Below are 17,135 nucleotides of genomic sequence, written 5' to 3'. Positions count from 1 at the left end.
GAAAAACGTTATTCCGTAAAGTAAGAAGTTATCTTGTACCATTCAAATAACATAAATATTTGTGTGTGTCCAGTAACCTTTATCTCTGTGTGCAAATTATTATTAACAGACGCGTTACAGCCTCAAGGGGCAATCATCCATGTTGCCTAAATAACATTTACATTGGTTCAACAAACCGGAATAAAATTCATCTCTCTAACCACATGGTATAAAAGGATACAAGATTCTACGATTCAGTGAAAAATTGTAGAACGCCTACAGTCCCCAGGAAGACTACACGACAGACTTCACGTCAAGGCTAAATGTAAAGTTGTCTGTGTATTGCGCTTTGTCAGGATTGTATAAATATACGTTTCCAAGGAACATGCTTCTTCCTTCTTCAGGGTCAGTGTCGGATTAACAACGTCGGAGGGTTTATGTGGAAATGTATGACTTATCATCTCTCATGTGGTATAGTTTACTGCTGACCGATCACAAATCTTGATAGTTATGTGCTTATGTAAGTACATAAAATCTCCTACACTTAGACCCTGAAGAATGATGCAGGAAATTTTACACTAATGCGACACGGTGAGATACACAGAACATCAAGGACGGAGTGCCGTAAGAAGTTGAGTTTCGTTTGTGGTTTCTGGGTAACAAATGTGACATTGGCCTCAAGAGACATCTATTACGCGACTGTTACTTTGGACAACACTGGTATAATATATCATATATCATCAACTTATTGGACTGAATATAAAATGGGATAGAGGACAAAGCTACAGAGAACACATTGCTAGGACTGTGGCGGGAGTTGTGGTACAAATAAAAGACCGTTCTTATTCATCGCAGGAAGACTGTATAAGGGCAAGGGTAGGCCTAAATACTGTTCTCTTTCAGTTATAATAAATTGGCATTAATCATTTTAACAGGGACGTACTTTTCATTTAACAGTTCGTATTAGATTGCCCAGAATATTTGATGTTTAAATTTGGCATAGGGTCTGTCTTAGACGATGGAAATTTGGAATACAGTTTAGTGAGATTCGTGGTCCCATTTAACTTCGTTACGTGAATTATCTGCTGGGGAATCGGAGTAAAATACCTTTTGTGATATTCCAATTCACGCATACCTCTCCAGCCAGACATAACCGTGTTTGTATTTGACAGTTTACCGCAGTGACTGGACGAGTGGCCAAAGCTAAGTGCAAATTCCTCGTGAAATGCCATGGCGTGGTCGGAATGAACACAAGTTGCTTCGTGAATGGCATACCTACATAACAAGGCACTTAACAATATTTAATCACACATTGTGTGCGTGATAGGGGAAATATTTTAACCTAAGAGAAGTTTTTCTAATGAAAATGACTAAACGCCAGGGACTTCTTCAACTACGGTATTATGAGTAAATCGAGGAGGTTAAAATGGGCTAGACGTATAGATTTTGGAAGAAATTGACACAGAATGCTTCTCAACAGATTTGTTTAATCTTAAAAGATAAACATATTTCTTTATATTCTCTTCATTAATGGTTTGCTTTAATTTTTTCGAAGATAAATTTACTTCTTTGCTATAAAATATACTACTAAGTATTCTAACAGGTTAGGAAATGTACAGTAGCATAACAATTTTGACGAGTTCGCCAGAATATTATCTTCATATAAGGTAACCGTGGTAAAGTAGGTAGAGAAATCTCAACTTGGTTAGTTCTGTACCCACAAATGCGTGTAGATCTTCATGCATACTCCCCGTTATTGTTGTCCGATTTCAACTAAAATGGCAAAATTTAAACAAATTTTAGCGAAACTCCTCAGTTTCAAATGTCATGAAAAACCGTGCAGACGATTTCAAGTTGTTTCGCGCGTACAGACGGATAGACGTAGCGATTTTAACAGGCGCTGTTCAGGGATTTTAACTAGACAGTACGGGCAATTTTATGTTTTGGAACGGTTCTCGCTTTAGTCCTTGTAATAAAAAGCCATGGCATGGATAAAAAATATTTCTGAAACCAGTATCTTAGAACTTAAGCCAGTTGTGTTAACTCTAAAGGACAATGATTTACTCCTATGCGCCACCTACATTAAGATCCAGTTATTCGGCAGCGTGTGTTTATGTTTCTTAAGATTCTGAGAATAAATAGTTATTTCTTCCCTGAACAGAGTTAACCAATTGACCTACGTAATGAAGAAGCGTTGTGTTTTCTTGGAGGTATGAACTGAAGGCTTAAATATTATTTAGATTAATTTCGTTCTTCAAATGTTTATGAATGTCACTTCGATTGTAGTATACAATTTAGTAAACTCAGCCATTACGCTGTTTCAGATTGGGGTATTTGCCTTTTGATATTACGCAGTAGAACATTGTGACAAAACAGACAATAGTAAGTACCATATTTACATATTAGGATATTCAATATAAAGAAGAACATTAATTTACCATTAAAAATTTAATATTGATACAAAATGCATTGCTACATGTTTTAGTAATCTGAATTCTATGATTTGACCGTATTGCTGTCTGCATTAAATCCCAGCGCTATCAGCTCGTGTCATACAGTCGCTTTCCGCATGGAAGCCTCTGCCGTGAGACGAAATATCATTATCCAATTCGGCAGCATATGGTCCCGGTATTCTGCCACGGCCGTCAAGCTTAATATTGGCCATTGAGAACGAATTCGACTTTTTAAATTCACCCCTATTGCAATAACAAGACCGAACTGCACCCGCCCCTTTCCGAAGCTAATATTGTGGTTATTAAGGGTTGTGGTGGCGGCGGAATATATAATGCCTTAAAGTTGGCCATGCTGTAGGCACAACGGCCTTGGTGCAGTGTCCCCTTGAAACAAGACGCGTGCTTTCGATTGTCAAGAGCTTTGCTGCGGGCCAAGTATAGCGCAGCATTGTTCTTGTTCAGAATTATGCAACTGCATTAAGCTGTGTTGCTGTCTGAGGGGAGAGACATGGATGGCGCTCGGTGACGGAAGCCCTATTCGACAGACTGACGGATAGAGGCTCTCGGTCCTGAAAACCAGAATCTGCGTCAGAAGGGAACGGATCATGAAACTGGAGAAGGAGATATTGAATCTGTCTTGAATTAAATAATTCTTGAATCGTTGTGGTAGAAATAGCATCATAAATTTGTTTGAAATGGGCATACCGTCTGAATTTGTGTGTAAAAAAGAGTGATCTTGGATTTGTCTGGGAAAGGAAAAACTCTTAAAATTTAGAGTAAAGACCTAGAATCTGTGTCGGAAGGGAAAATGTCTTTCTATATTAGAAAACACAGTAGATAACAATGTGTATGCTAAAATCTTCTGCATGTATATTGAGAGGAAAAAGGTCCTAACACGTGATAAATGAATAGAAATTGATTCTATGTTTGTCCCGAGTGATACTAGATCTATGAAGGAAGTGATGATGCCAAGTCTTTTATAAAGAAGGCGAGACGTTCAAAGTTCAGTAACAAGAAAAGTACTGAACATATGTGAGTAAAACGAGAAACGAATTCATAAATCTGCATGAAAAGGTTCATGCTTACTGTTTATTGAGTTTCGATTTTTATACCAGCCGCGTATTCCCAAAAAAGAAAGTGGATGGCGCATATAGGCGGATAAAAAAGAGATTCCGGTAATGCGAAAACTCACGTAAAGAAGACTGACTCTGAATTCATGATAAAAGACATTGAAGGCAATTCTGTCATATGAAATGAATGCATCTGAGAAATTTAATTTATAAATGAAAAGATAATGCAGCGAAGCGCGAAATGTGTAGAGAAGGAAATTGTTGAGTAAAAAAAGAAAAGATGGATAGAGAGTACAAAGTAACACGTGTAAAATTGATAAAGTTTCTGAAACAGTGATGAAGTGAAACAACATGTTCGGTTATATCAACTGTGTCTTGTTGAATGCGCGAGTTCAGATCAGCATAAATTGTCATGGGTGACTGAATCTGCGCGATCTGTGATCGTGAGTACGTGAGCCGAATATTATCATTTTCTGTCAGCACCATCAAATCTAAAAGCAAGTTCCAACACTATGATTATATAGGCAGTGCTTTTAAAATAGTGCTTATGGCGGAATAATTTACTTATATACCCATCGCCATTTTACATGCATAAACCATTTCTGCAATAGTAAGACGTGCGTGTGTGTGTAATTCCATAGCCTCATTATCTAAACACTGCATGTTGGCATGCTTTAGGTTCATTTATTAATGTGCCAAACCATGGGACGATATTCAAATCCAACGAAATGTAAATCTCATTAAGGTATATAATTTATATCTAATTTGTTTCATATGTTATCGTGGGTATTAAAAGTAAAATTGGCTCTATGAAATGTAATAATAATTGTAGAGAAATTAGCTTTAGAATAACAGGTTTGTATTAACATGAAGGCCAGCGAGAAATTTCTTTGGATGTCTTCATTATATGGACAGAGAAACATTTGCGACGATATAGAGACTTGGAAGATGGCTGTCCTCTGGGTTGCGCCGTGTAGTCTGATGTGGGTTTACCGACTTGTTCGATGTGATGACTGCCTCCGTCATCAGGGAGATGGGTTCTGACGATGGAGGCAGCAAGTACCTGTGAAACATTGATAAACTTCTGGCATCCTAACAATTACTCCATTTTCATCATCATTTACACACAGAAGAAGGCAACGGCAAACCACTTCTGCATTACCTGCCTAGGAAACATATGAACAGCTCCCTATCAGAGGGATCTTGTTCATAATGTCACCAGGGGTCGGCTCCGATCCGATGGTGCAAAAGAAGAAGTTGAAATAATGCATTTTAAAGAAGTTTTGTTGGTCTCTTAAAAAATAAACAAGTCTTCACAGTCTTCTGTGAATATTATCTTTAGTTATTCGAGGAACGATGATAAAGTTGCTTTAAGTAATATTCTCGGCTTACTCAAGACTGAGGTTTCCTGCGTGATCCCAGGGTAGTTTCACAATCGGTGAAAACAAAATTACGTAGAATCTCGGATGCCGTTCAGCGAAAATGTTTACTTAAAAGATCCATATGTTTTACTTAATTAATATGCACGGTCGCATGGGCAATCAATGCATATTGAAAGCGAACGCTTTAAAAAAAAGACTCGATTTATTTTAGTCTGATTGCGGGACGCACTTTTTTATACTGCATTTAAATTCGATGTTTCCAATACCTGGTACGTGTCCTGGGTTTATAAAAGCGTCGTATTTGATGAGCAATTACTGTGAACCGCTTTCTGATATCGTTTTCCACCACGCACCACGGCTGTCGCAATGCAAAGCACTGAAACGTTCTACGGTGACTGAGGAGCTGACCGGCAGCCTACAGTGTAAGTACGAACTCTAAGCGTGCTTCACTGGAGTACACGTTCCCTAGATGCACATTTACCACGCCTCCTTTGGCTTGATGTCAGTTCTTTGCAGATACAGATCTTTTGTTCCGAAGCTATTTATAATATTTACAAAATAAAAATTCCGTTAAAATCGCATATCTTTATGAGACCTTATTTAGTTATCTCAGAATAGTATTCCGTGGCACACTTTAAAGAAAATGTTCCATAAAGCAGGGAATTATTGACGAACAATTTAGCTACCTATCAAGTTTTCAGGACCCACTAGACCCTGAACTTTGGTTACGTTAACAGACCTGTGTCACCAGCAGAGATTATAAACGAAGATTACTGCCTTCAAGATGTAATCTCGCTGATGTTTACCTGACGATGGAGGTAGTACACTTCTCTGAATCCTCAGCAAACGTCTTCCACACTACACGACGCAACATCCCACAGAAGTCTTTATATTCGCCGCCTGAGAACCGCGAAATCATCGAGGTTTTTTGTTAGTCTAGACACTTTTTATTATTTTACGTTTACTCTGTCTTACGTGGTTAAATAATTCTCTTGAAAGCAGGAATCTAGATTAGACATAAATTTCTTGTCATGTAATCAGATAACTATAATGACGCCAAAATGGTTTCTTAAAGAGATATAGAAATCTTAAGCAACGAAGGCTCGCATTTTGACTTTAACCTTTTATTAATGCTTCTTTTGGAGAGCCGAGAGATTATATCGAAATGGAAATTATGTTTGGTGCTAAGAAAAATCTGTATTGGAGTGTAAGCCATAGGTTTTCTATGATAAATCCTGTCCACTACATGAAGCTACAGAGGGACAGACCGTAACTAAATGGGGATAAAGCTTTATCACAGTTTGAGCGTTTCTTGGGAATTATCATGCTTCTGTCATTATGTGATGCAGTGAAGTGTTGCCTTTAAAATGACCAACACCTTTCCAGTCCATTAGGTGCACATTTCGTCTCTTGGATTCTTACCAACTCACATAGGACGTAGTAGAAATGTGTACACTGAGCAGGTTGATTCAGTTAAGGCCATTCGACTTTATAATTCGGAAGTTACCCAGTTCTAAACTCGAAAGGGGTACACGTGAATAAAGGAGGTAACTACACTTCTTTCCATAAAAATTTTCATTTACACTAAAGAACATGTAGTACATTTAGATATAATTTAATATAAGTTCATATATTTTATATTTTCTCTTCTTGTATTTTACTGAAATACATTTCACACACTTGGTTAATTGTAAGATATCATTGTGGAAACATGTTTGGTCTCTGTCCTACTGTACACACAACATTATTTCCATACTGGTGAAGGCGTTAGAAGAATAAATATTTCCATTATCTGAGGAGACTAGCTCTATTGCTTTTGTTGAACTTGCTACTGCTGTGAATTCTCCTCTCGCATTGAAGTAGAGACCGCGTGGTCGGATTTACTGCCGTATTAAGTAAACTCTATTAGAGTTTACCATGGTATCTGCATAAACACAGTTTTACTTAAGTTTGTTTAGTTTTGTTAATTGTTGGTTGTAGTTTCGTACTAATAATTTACACACTACAGTAATTAATAAGCATTATAAAGCCATTATGCTTTTGAGAACGACCTTAGTATTATATAAAACAATAGGGAGTTTTAGAGAATATTTTATACATTTTTTATTCTTATTTTTGTTTAAATAATCGGTCACTGAAAAGATTGCCCTTGTTTAACGGGTTTAATTTTGTGCAGTTTTGGAGTGTGTATTGATAATCATAATGATTATGTTAGTTGTGAACTTGTCTCGAATAAAGCATATTACGTCTAAGTTACTGAAATAATTTTAGTGTAGTGTCATTCCATGATGTTAGAGGGAAACAGTCTTCGATGCTTTGGGGGTTTGTTGTCAGTGCTAGTAACCGTAAAAGCTTAATGTTTTATTTGATCAGTGTTGATTCTGAGTTCCATGCAAGACACATATTTCATCTTAATTTCTGAATGTATTGCCATTTTAATTTAATAAAGAGGATGTTAGTATAATAACGACTCGCAGATTGAGAATGTTTCCACAATTTGCTTCGAAACATTAATAGCTGTTTAATTCTGACTGTGTTTCTTCATTCGTCAAACTACTCTGATGTAAGCTTCTGTCTCCAGTTTGTCATTCTGTAGCGTTTTTGGTATAAGAGGATTATGTCTGGCTTCAATGTAGCAAATTCTCAGAATATTATATTCTAGAGCTGGATTCTTATCACATGTAGGACAGGCAACATTCCGGTGTATTGTTCTCGGATTGCTGCATCCGCAGCTACAGATGGGCTTGAGCATAGGATCTGGATACAACTGATTCAGGATAATAGCCGTGTTGAACCTTCGGGTTCTGCTGTCAGATAGATAATAGAGAACATTTCCTGTGGAACTCGTTATAACCTTTCGAAAACGCCAGGATACTGTGGAACAGTGGGAAAATACCGCGTAAGTGTATGGTTCCGCAGTGCATAGTTGGTAACCTTAGGGTCACATTTCGGATGTCACTGCCATGTAACGCAGGATACAGGAAAATAAACACTATTTATTAAACTGGCTTGTTAAACGATATTTTTATTGATGAGGTACGACGGGGTTACACACAGTGACACTAATTTAGGCATTTCGTTGTCGCATGAATAAAACGCCTTTGTGTAGCGGAGAGTTTAATATCATGTAGAGCTGTCAGATATAAATTGTGACACAGCCACTCTGCAATTATTACTCACGCCTCTCTCAACTAGTTCACCCCATTTGCCGATTATCAATCAGTTACTTGTGACGTGTGCTACCATGAGTGCCGTGTCTCTTGTTTTTGGACACGGAACATGTAGTCTAAAACAGTGTTACCAACATAAATTTAATGCATAATATCGTTCTAGAAAGCCCACAGGTACTTTAACATATATCTTGATTTGAAAGCTGTATACTAGTACGTGGTATGCAAATTTTATTTTCATTCTTGCGTTATATATATAAATATATATGCGAAGTTTTATGTCATATCCTAAGGGAAAATAAGACAGAGGGACTTACTCAGCCCTTATGAGATTGAACTGACTTAGAACAAGATATACTGACATCTAGGACTGGATTTGTGACATAATTAATTAATTAATATGTAATATAGGTGGTAAAACGAGTAAGGCTGTAGTTATTATAAGGGATCTCAACCAACTTTATGTTAAACTGATGTCATTTATAAAGGTTACTTTTTTCTTGGGAATAGTCCCGTGTAGACTGGTATAAATTGACCCGAATTTTATGTGTTTACTGCTGCCATGTTCATGGTGATGGAGGAGTCTACACCTCTGAATCGTTGGTCAGTTTCTACCAGACTATAGTGCACAACATCCCTTCATAATCGACGTCGTGAGGACCTGAAATCTCGCATTACGTAATTTCCGTTAAAAAATTGTGTGTTTCTATCCTGCAAACTTCTGGAGATGAATCAATAACACAATCAAATAGAATTACTTCTTCCTATTGCTTTAGAGATTGTAGGTTGACCCTGGAAACACATGCTCACTGATTCTAATCCTGCCTCAGACACGTATCGATTTGGCAGTTTGGTCCCAAATTCCATGTTCAAAAATTAATTTCAGTAACAGCTTCAGCCCAGTCATTAATCCAGCTGGTTTCTGAATGACTGAGAAACCTTACTGAGACCCATATACTGATGTAACAATTTTGGTGATGAAAACTAGCGTTAAAACTTCAGTGCATTTAACTTGCTGAAGACTTCTTATATTATTAAGATTCTGTAAAATTATTATTCAGTTTAAAGTAATTATGTAGGATGAGAGTAGACTTACTTGTGAAGACCTTAATTTAATTACGAGAATGATGAAACCCTTGTTGTAACAGTTGGAATTACACAACAAGAAAGCAGTAATTAATTTAAACATATAAAAATCCTTGATATTTACTTTAATTAGGTTTATAGCCATAGCAGCGCCTATTGATCACAAATTACGTCACTGTGCTAGGAATAGTTACCACTAGACTTTAAATGGCTAAAACAGGCTTATTATCATATTTATATGCATAATCATCTTACCATTCGGCGCTGTATAAACTTATAAGTTTATAAAGCGTCGTTAAATGCGAAGATATAAAAGTATAATAAATGCCGCAGACCCTGCTCTGTACTGGATTTTATGTTCTTCTCCTCACGACTGACAGTCAGTCAGCTTCCGTCACTACGTCAATAAAATGCCATTCACTTCTCCGTCTTCGACCATGCCGTGTTTTATCCAAATCAGTGAACAGGTTCAAAAAGTTGTCTTTCCTTTGAGGAGCATATCATTGCAGGGCGATAATCCTAGTAGCATTTTTTGTCCTATAAAGTCTACGTCACGTACCGAAATGCAACCTACCACAAGGAAATCAGCACGTATCAGTGACATTAAACATTTTTGTAATGTAGGATAAACGAAAATTAAATATAAAATAATGCCACATAATTTAGTATCACGCAATTTCTAAATCTTAGTAATGAATTAAAAGGTACAATTTAAGAACGTGGAATTGTCACTATACCATAAAGAAGTATGGGGAGTGAAGGCATGAATTCGAATCTTCTTATTTTCTACCACCGAGAAGGGGGGTACCCCTACACTCAGAGCCGGTCTGGACTTTGTGACGAAGAGAAAAATCCCTGCTCCTCACGGAAAACCAACCGCACTCGATCATCTTGGTCCAGTCACCACCCTCACGAAGATGTCCCGGCTCATAATTTTCAATTACGGAAAGAATGTTCTTATAGAAGCCCAAGTTGATATTCTGGGCCTAAAATGTAAGCCAATCAATGGCGCGTGTTTGCAAATAGTGGCCAAAGTTTAATTATCAATCTGCTACTAACACAGAAACTGTAATTAGTGGCAACGTCCTATTGACATGCAAGTTACAAAAAGTCACACTGTGAAACAACGAAGTGGCGTCATTGCACGGAACTTGTATAAGGTGACTTAGCGAAATAATAACCGTCCCACGACACGACTATTAAGTCATGACTAATTTGGCTCATCTAATGGTCTTTATTACACTAGTATTTGACATGACATCTCACTTTTTAAAATTATACAGTAGAGCCAATTTATATGACCTCAACGGAACAGAAGGACGGGCGGATAATCGAAAATGCCGGGTAATACGGAAGACTAATCAAGAAGAAGATGGTAAAAAAATACGATATGACATCAAATAAAGACATCTCATAAACAAAAACAATTTTGAACGTAAATTAAATTTGTAAATGAGTTTTTATTTTGTTAAGGTAATAGTAGCGGGTATTTGCATGGCACGTCGGATAACCGAAGGCCGGGAAGTCAGGTCTCTACCATAACGCTACAAATGTAAATACATATAAGAAACTGCCCTCTTTCTGAGACCAGTCAACTGTCGGGTCACAAATGAAACCCTTAACTTAGGATCTAGGAGTTAAGGTAGAATAACGTTGATTGGTTATGGCATTGCTTACCTCGTAGTAGTGGTAAAATGACGATTATCAGGGAAACCAAAGAAATAGAAGTATAACCTGCTCCAATGTCGCTTCATCCGCCACGAATCTCATTCGAATCAACCGAGATTGAGCCCGGGTCACCACGTTGAGAAGTCCGCATCTAATCTCTTGACTTGCGGTATTTCTAACATCAGAACTATTTTATTATGAATTAATAAATTACTCGTTATTCTTGACTGAATTGTAGAGATTTGTTGAAATTGTGATTAGTCTGTATTTGCTATTCCTACATGAAGTTAAATATGTAAATCTTCTTGTTACAGATACAGTTCAGATGTCCTCTTCCATTGGCTTATACTCTTTGTTTAAAACACAGTTGTTACGTTACTTATGTACCACATGTTTTAACATGCAGTATCTCTTTATTTTGTCCACCGAGAAGTTCTTAGAATGACAGCAATTATTTCCCTAATCATTAACGAATTGGTCTTTGTGAAGGAGGAGCGTTTGTGTTTTGTTTCAGATACGAACAATATTTTTAAATATGTGTATGACATTCTGCTTCAAAGGGTTAGTAACTTCGTGTAAACGTTTTTATATTTGCTTTATAGGACGCGACATTTTTATTCGTAACAAGCGTGAATTGTGGATGCTTAGTTGTAAATACTGTGTCTGATGTTTTTATTTTAATCGATCTTGTTTTATTTCAGGTAAGTTGACGAGGATTGAAACATCGCTGACAACGTGTGATTTGCGTAAAATCTGTAAGTTACATTTTGATATCAGTATGCATATTAAGCATAAGAAGATATACATTTCATTATATTATCATCATCATGTCTTTGTCACCGTCGTCGTCATTATCATCATAATTCTGTATTTCATTGGCATGTTCATCTTGTTAATTCTTGAGAGTGGCAGATGTTTCGAAGCTAACCTGTTACATGGCTTAAAGATTTTCGTACAATAGAATTGTATTTTACCTACTTATTTATGCATGACAGTAGACAGATTGTCTTAATTATATGTTATTTCTACAGGAGCGATATTTATAAGCCTATCATTATTTAGTGTACATAATGACAGTGTACAGAGCATAAATTCTACGTCAAAATATAAACGTGAATGAAGGTCTTTTGTATCGTATTTAGACATCACTTATGGATGTCAGATCCCTGACTTCAACATACGGAAAGACACCGCCCTCTAGCTTTGTTGCGCCGTGATCAGTCACATATTCTTTACTCTGAAAGGCGTGTTTAAAATGGTACTGCTTCTCCTGTTTCCATCGACCAAGTTGTTCTGCTATCGTGTTCGACGAGAACAGCAAGAAATATCCCAATAGCGTCCCCTTTTGAATAGCATCCCCGTGGCCCCTACAACACAAACCCCTCTTGTCACATTGTCATAATTGTAACTGTCCATATGCCCACGGAAACATTCACAACCGATCACATTGTGGTGTGATATGAAATCGTTCTGGGGGGCCTGTCTGGCTTATCTGTCACCGACAAAAATGGGATCACGTTTCTTCCCTTTGTGTGTCTGTGTGTGTCCTCTTACAAAAGGACCAGAAACTTGTTCGGTAAAAATGGATATAAAGAGCTAGTTCGTTATTACTCTAGCGTTACATAGAGATGTGTTGTTTCGTGGTACTTATTAAAACACTACAGCAATAGCAGTGGTATAATAGGGACATTAAACGCGGCGAATTTGAAGGAACGGTTGTGGCATAGTTTAATCCCGGAATTCGCTTTAAGGCGGCTGATTAAATATTCTAAAATCCTCAGTTAGGCTGCAGGCTGAACTGACGTAACCCACTTACTTGGTATGTGGTTAAATAAATATAACTCGACTTGTTTACCTTTCAATAGTTACTGTCTTGCAATAGCGTGATTATCAGGGCATCAAAATTATAATCGTGTAGCTGTGCGCGTTATGCCTGTCTTGCTCCAACGGTATTGAGAATCAAGTTGGCAGAAAAGTACTGGCATGGGGTTGAGTGACGCGTGTTGGCGCTGACGGACGCATGACAGCTCTGTCAGTTACACAGCGCCCACCTACAGGAGATGCGCTAATACGCGTCATAGAACTAATAAGTGCCACAAGAAAGTTTCAAGTATGCGGCGTTGGAAGGATTACAGCAGTTAGAGAGATTCAGGTGGTAGAAAGATGAAATAAAATGTGAAACAAAGAAGCGAAAGCATGAGAATCAGGACGGAACAACAAAAGAATCGATAATCCAAGTATTTGCGTTTATTTTGCAAGTGGGGGTCCTAGAAGATCATTTCTTAGCATGGTAGGACTGCATTTTTTCAAGTGCGTCCAGGTAATTAGGGAATTTGATTTACATGCTACAGATTCTTTATTGAGAAGCTGGTATTCGCTCAGCGGGTAAATATATTGTCCACATTTTATGTAATACGAAAGTTCATCGTTGTGTTTGCGTGAGCCCGTTCACTGTACCCTGTTATGTGCCAGCTGCGTCCAGTTCACACCCTCATATTCTATTTGTTTAAGATGTCAGTGTAATGCATTATTATCGTACCGCCATTACCTGGGTCTCCCAGGCGGTCATTTCTCTCCAGGTTTCATAGCTGAATGTTCTACGAAATTGCCAAGTCCTGTATGCGTGCTACATGTGTGGCTCATCGCTCTTTTTCTGTTTGATTGCCCTAATAATGTATAGCAAATGCTATAGATTATGAATCTTATACTGTGACATTCCATTTGTGTTTTCGATGCTGTGTTATTTATTTTTACCGCCTACACAACGAATTGGGTCTTAAATGTTAATCAGGTTTTGACATTTATAGCAGCACACTTTTACATCATTAGACCATACTTTCTCGTTAAACTAAAATCCATATAAAAGAGATATAAATAAACATTTACAACGCTTTCGAGCAGGTGAATTGATTACAACTGAATGGTAGCAAGCATTCCTCTAAATTCATCTGCGTTTAATTCCGTCATGGAAACAATTTTGATATGTGCTATCGTTTCAAAATGTGTTGGCTTTGACGCGATTTTGAATGGCTAAATAGCTTATTTCATCCTGCATTCTGTTGAGGTGACACACATACAATTTTCTGGGCGTTTTTCTCTAGACTAGCCTTCTTACTTTTATTTGGTAGTGTTTGTATATTTTTTATAAGCTTTGTTTTCGCCGAGTAAGTTAACATTATCAGCACAGACAGTTTGACTTATTTAATTTAAGACCAGTAACCTACTTTTTTATTTCCTTGGATTTTTATATTTTTTAAAAAAAATTTTTCTAGTGTTCTGTCTGACGACAGGTCCATATAAACAGGATCCTTCCATCCTTTTCTCGGACTGGGACCTGTTCATATACGTTCTTGGCAGATGATCCAGAAGTGGTTTGCCATTGCCTTCTTCTGTGTGTGAATGGAGTAATTGTTGGGATGCCACGGAGAAACCGGGGAAGCCCCCGGAGGAAAACTCCGTGTTGCCTAGACCACGGCCTCGCCCAGCACAAGTTATAAATTCGGGCACGCCGGGAATCGAACCCGAGACCCCCAGGATTACAAGGCCAGCGTTCTAACCGCTAGACGACCGTGGCGGTATTTTTCTATTATTGTATCTTAAAGTGAAGTTGAGATACAATGGAATTGATTAATCACTTCGTTTTGCGACATTCTGAACAGGACAAACGACTAATTATTCGAACTGCGGTGAGATACTCTTATAGTTCCATTATACTGAAACGTTTTATCAGATTTGGCAAGAGTTGCATGTATAAAGAGTCATTAACCCCGTCACTAAAACGCCCATAACATTTAACCAAACTAAACCAACATCATACCTACTCTGATTAAAATCGTTTAGATAGGTTTAATTTTTTTGTATATCGATGGACGGAAGGAATTATGGAACTAATGGATACTTCAAAATTACTCTTCGAAACACGCCAAAATATATTTTAAAATATGTTAAATGACACCACAAACTTTAGACATAGATTTTTCGGAAAAATTACGTGTTAAAATATTTTAGAAATGACTCATTTCAAGCGACATGTGTTATAAACAATGTATTCAGTTGCACATTATATATTTACGTCAGAATCGTTTATTTCACTAGTTAAGATTTGTCTGAAACCCAGCTCTAAATTATGTTGAACAGACAGTGTTCAACTTGTTCATGTAAGTGTTGAAACCTCAACTGTATTAAAAGTTCTTCGATCTGGAAAAGAACTTCAGAAATGGTTTTGGAGACTTCCTTTTCTATTTCTTCCTTTCTTTCTGTACTTCTGGTGCTGGTGATGGCTAGCGGTTCTGATCTAAACTAAACAGACCGTTTGGGTAAAATCGAGTTGCTAAAACTTCTTCGACGAAGTTAAAGAAATCATTGAATCTAGTTACATCAGAGTTGTTAAACTGTGTAACACGATGGCAAAGTTGTTTTTACAGAGGCTGAGAACTTGTAGGACTCATCTAGAACGTTAACAAAGCTCTTCAGAAAGACTAAACGTAATTTTCACATTGCTGTTGAAGGTATTCGTCTATTTTTGTTACACTGCGTTTGTATCCGGCAAGACACTGTTAATTCCTGTAAGAAATGATTTACACTGCCACGAAATTTTTAAGAAAATCTCTCTGAGTGAAATTAAATACAGTTCTACTTCAGCAACGAAGTTCTAGCGGATTCTATGCCAGAAGGCCGCCAAGTTTTACAGGAATAGTCTCATGTCGTAGACATATCATCTAATGGACGGTGTAGTCGACTGAAATATCCAGATTAGGTAGTCAGAATGGTGTAAAATGACAATAGAAAGATTTAACACTGGCATTGGTTAGGTTTTGAGTCTGTATAATGACAGACGTATGTGTAATACATAATTTATGTTAAATAAAAACTATAGTTGGAGCATGTTAACTTAACTATATGTCGATTTTCTGTTACAATTCATGGCTGTTAATGAGATTTTAGCCAACAATATTAAAATCGGTACAGAGAGGATTTACAGTATGTGTTTATTCGACGTATGCCTCATTTTATTGTGTGTTGAAATTAAAGATATCGAATGAGATTTTGAATAATTGTTGTAGATATGAACTGGATGTAGGTGGCACAGAATACAGTCCAGTGTCTGGATGTTATTAGCATGGCGAAGGTCTTGTGATATCATAAACATGTCAATTCTGGAACAGCTGAGCAACTGTATATTTAGGGATGTAGTAAATTTAAAAGGAAATTAGAGAATGTAAAAATGTTACAACAAATGTAAAGATATTTAGAAGTGGACGTAAGACGAGGGCGTCGTGTTCAACATTGTAAACTGAAACCTTCATAGTTAGTACTCGTAAATGTCAATGATAATGTTTGAAAGAAAGACACTGTATCATGGAGTGGGCCTAGTCGCTTAGCAGGTTAGCTAGTTGAAAAATTCCAAAGAACAGGCATTTTGTTATATTTACAGAGAAAGGGGAACCACATTTTATGATGCTGAATCTCTTTGAGTCTACTTTTTCTGGTAGAAATATGTTTGCTGCCTCAATCATCAAGGTAGTGAGTAATCGCCTTCATTGGGCAGGCCGAGAAAACCACTGACACGTCAATAAACTTCTGTGCCGATGCATGCACACCCTTTCTTATACTGGCTTCTTAAAAGTCTTTGGAGCTTGGTTGAGTGTACAGGATCGAACGATGGTTATGTCAGATGAAAATGACACTAAGAAGTCAGTCAGCTGATATACGTATTTTTTAAAGCATGTGTTATATCTCAGGACTTCAAATGTTATGGAAGTGGTAGTTATGGAATGTATGCTGTAGTAACAGAAAATAAAAAGAACTTTGGGAAATTGTCACGTTGAATTTCTCTTGAAATTGGACAGTGCGTTGTTTCTAAATCACCCGAGAATGGTACGCGATTCATGGCAAGGACAAACGTCCTTATGGCACATAAACTGAACAACCAAGCAGTTTGAATATGACGAAAAATCACGTATATCGACCAACGTTTTGAACTACTTCTCCCCTTTTCTTTCTTTCAACCGTTTTTCTTTATGTGACGAGTCTCGATTCTAAGCGCATGAAGTACGGTTTGGGGAAGCATTCCCAAAAAAATAAAATAAAAAAATCCTCTCGAAGGATGGAGAACACGTGCAAAGTACTACACTTTGCGAGGACTTCCATTCAAGTCACGTTAGTTACCAAGGGTTTCCTTCCACTGCAGCCCCAAGTGTAACCATGGAAACAGCCCCCATCAGATTTACAAGTAAGCATTCAGATACAAGGAAAGGCTTACATTAGAAGCTACTGAACGTTATTCAGATGGGCTGTTGCGTAACTGAAACTTTTCTTTGAAAAATG

The 17,135-nt window shown here is 37.4% G+C and overlaps 1 protein-coding gene across 4 annotated transcripts in view; it reads left to right on the top strand.

Annotated features, from left to right (window-relative positions):
* The window catches only part of pxb (putative Hedgehog signaling attenuator pxb), a 243,404-nt gene that overhangs the window by 75,310 nt on the left and 150,959 nt on the right, over positions 1-17,135 (top strand). The window contains exons 2-3 of one of the 4 annotated variants that reach the window (XM_087358166.1): positions 2,304-2,361; positions 11,510-11,563. The exons of 2 other annotated variants lie outside the window; for them this stretch is intronic. The gene's annotated coding sequence lies outside the window, so the exon portion shown is untranslated. The remainder of the gene's footprint in view (positions 1-2,303; positions 2,362-11,509; positions 11,564-17,135) is intronic. One more of the 4 variants, XM_087358167.1, reaches the window with a different exon arrangement.

Source organism: Zootermopsis nevadensis, unplaced genomic scaffold, assembly GCF_977971745.1.
Source record: "Zootermopsis nevadensis isolate Lab colony 2312 unplaced genomic scaffold, Znev_1.0 Znev_ptg000029l, whole genome shotgun sequence".
In the NCBI taxonomy this organism is placed as follows: Eukaryota; Metazoa; Arthropoda; class Insecta; order Blattodea; family Termopsidae; genus Zootermopsis; species Zootermopsis nevadensis.
The sequence above is the reverse complement of the archived record's forward strand: the minus strand, read 5'-3'. Positions and strand labels throughout refer to the sequence as shown.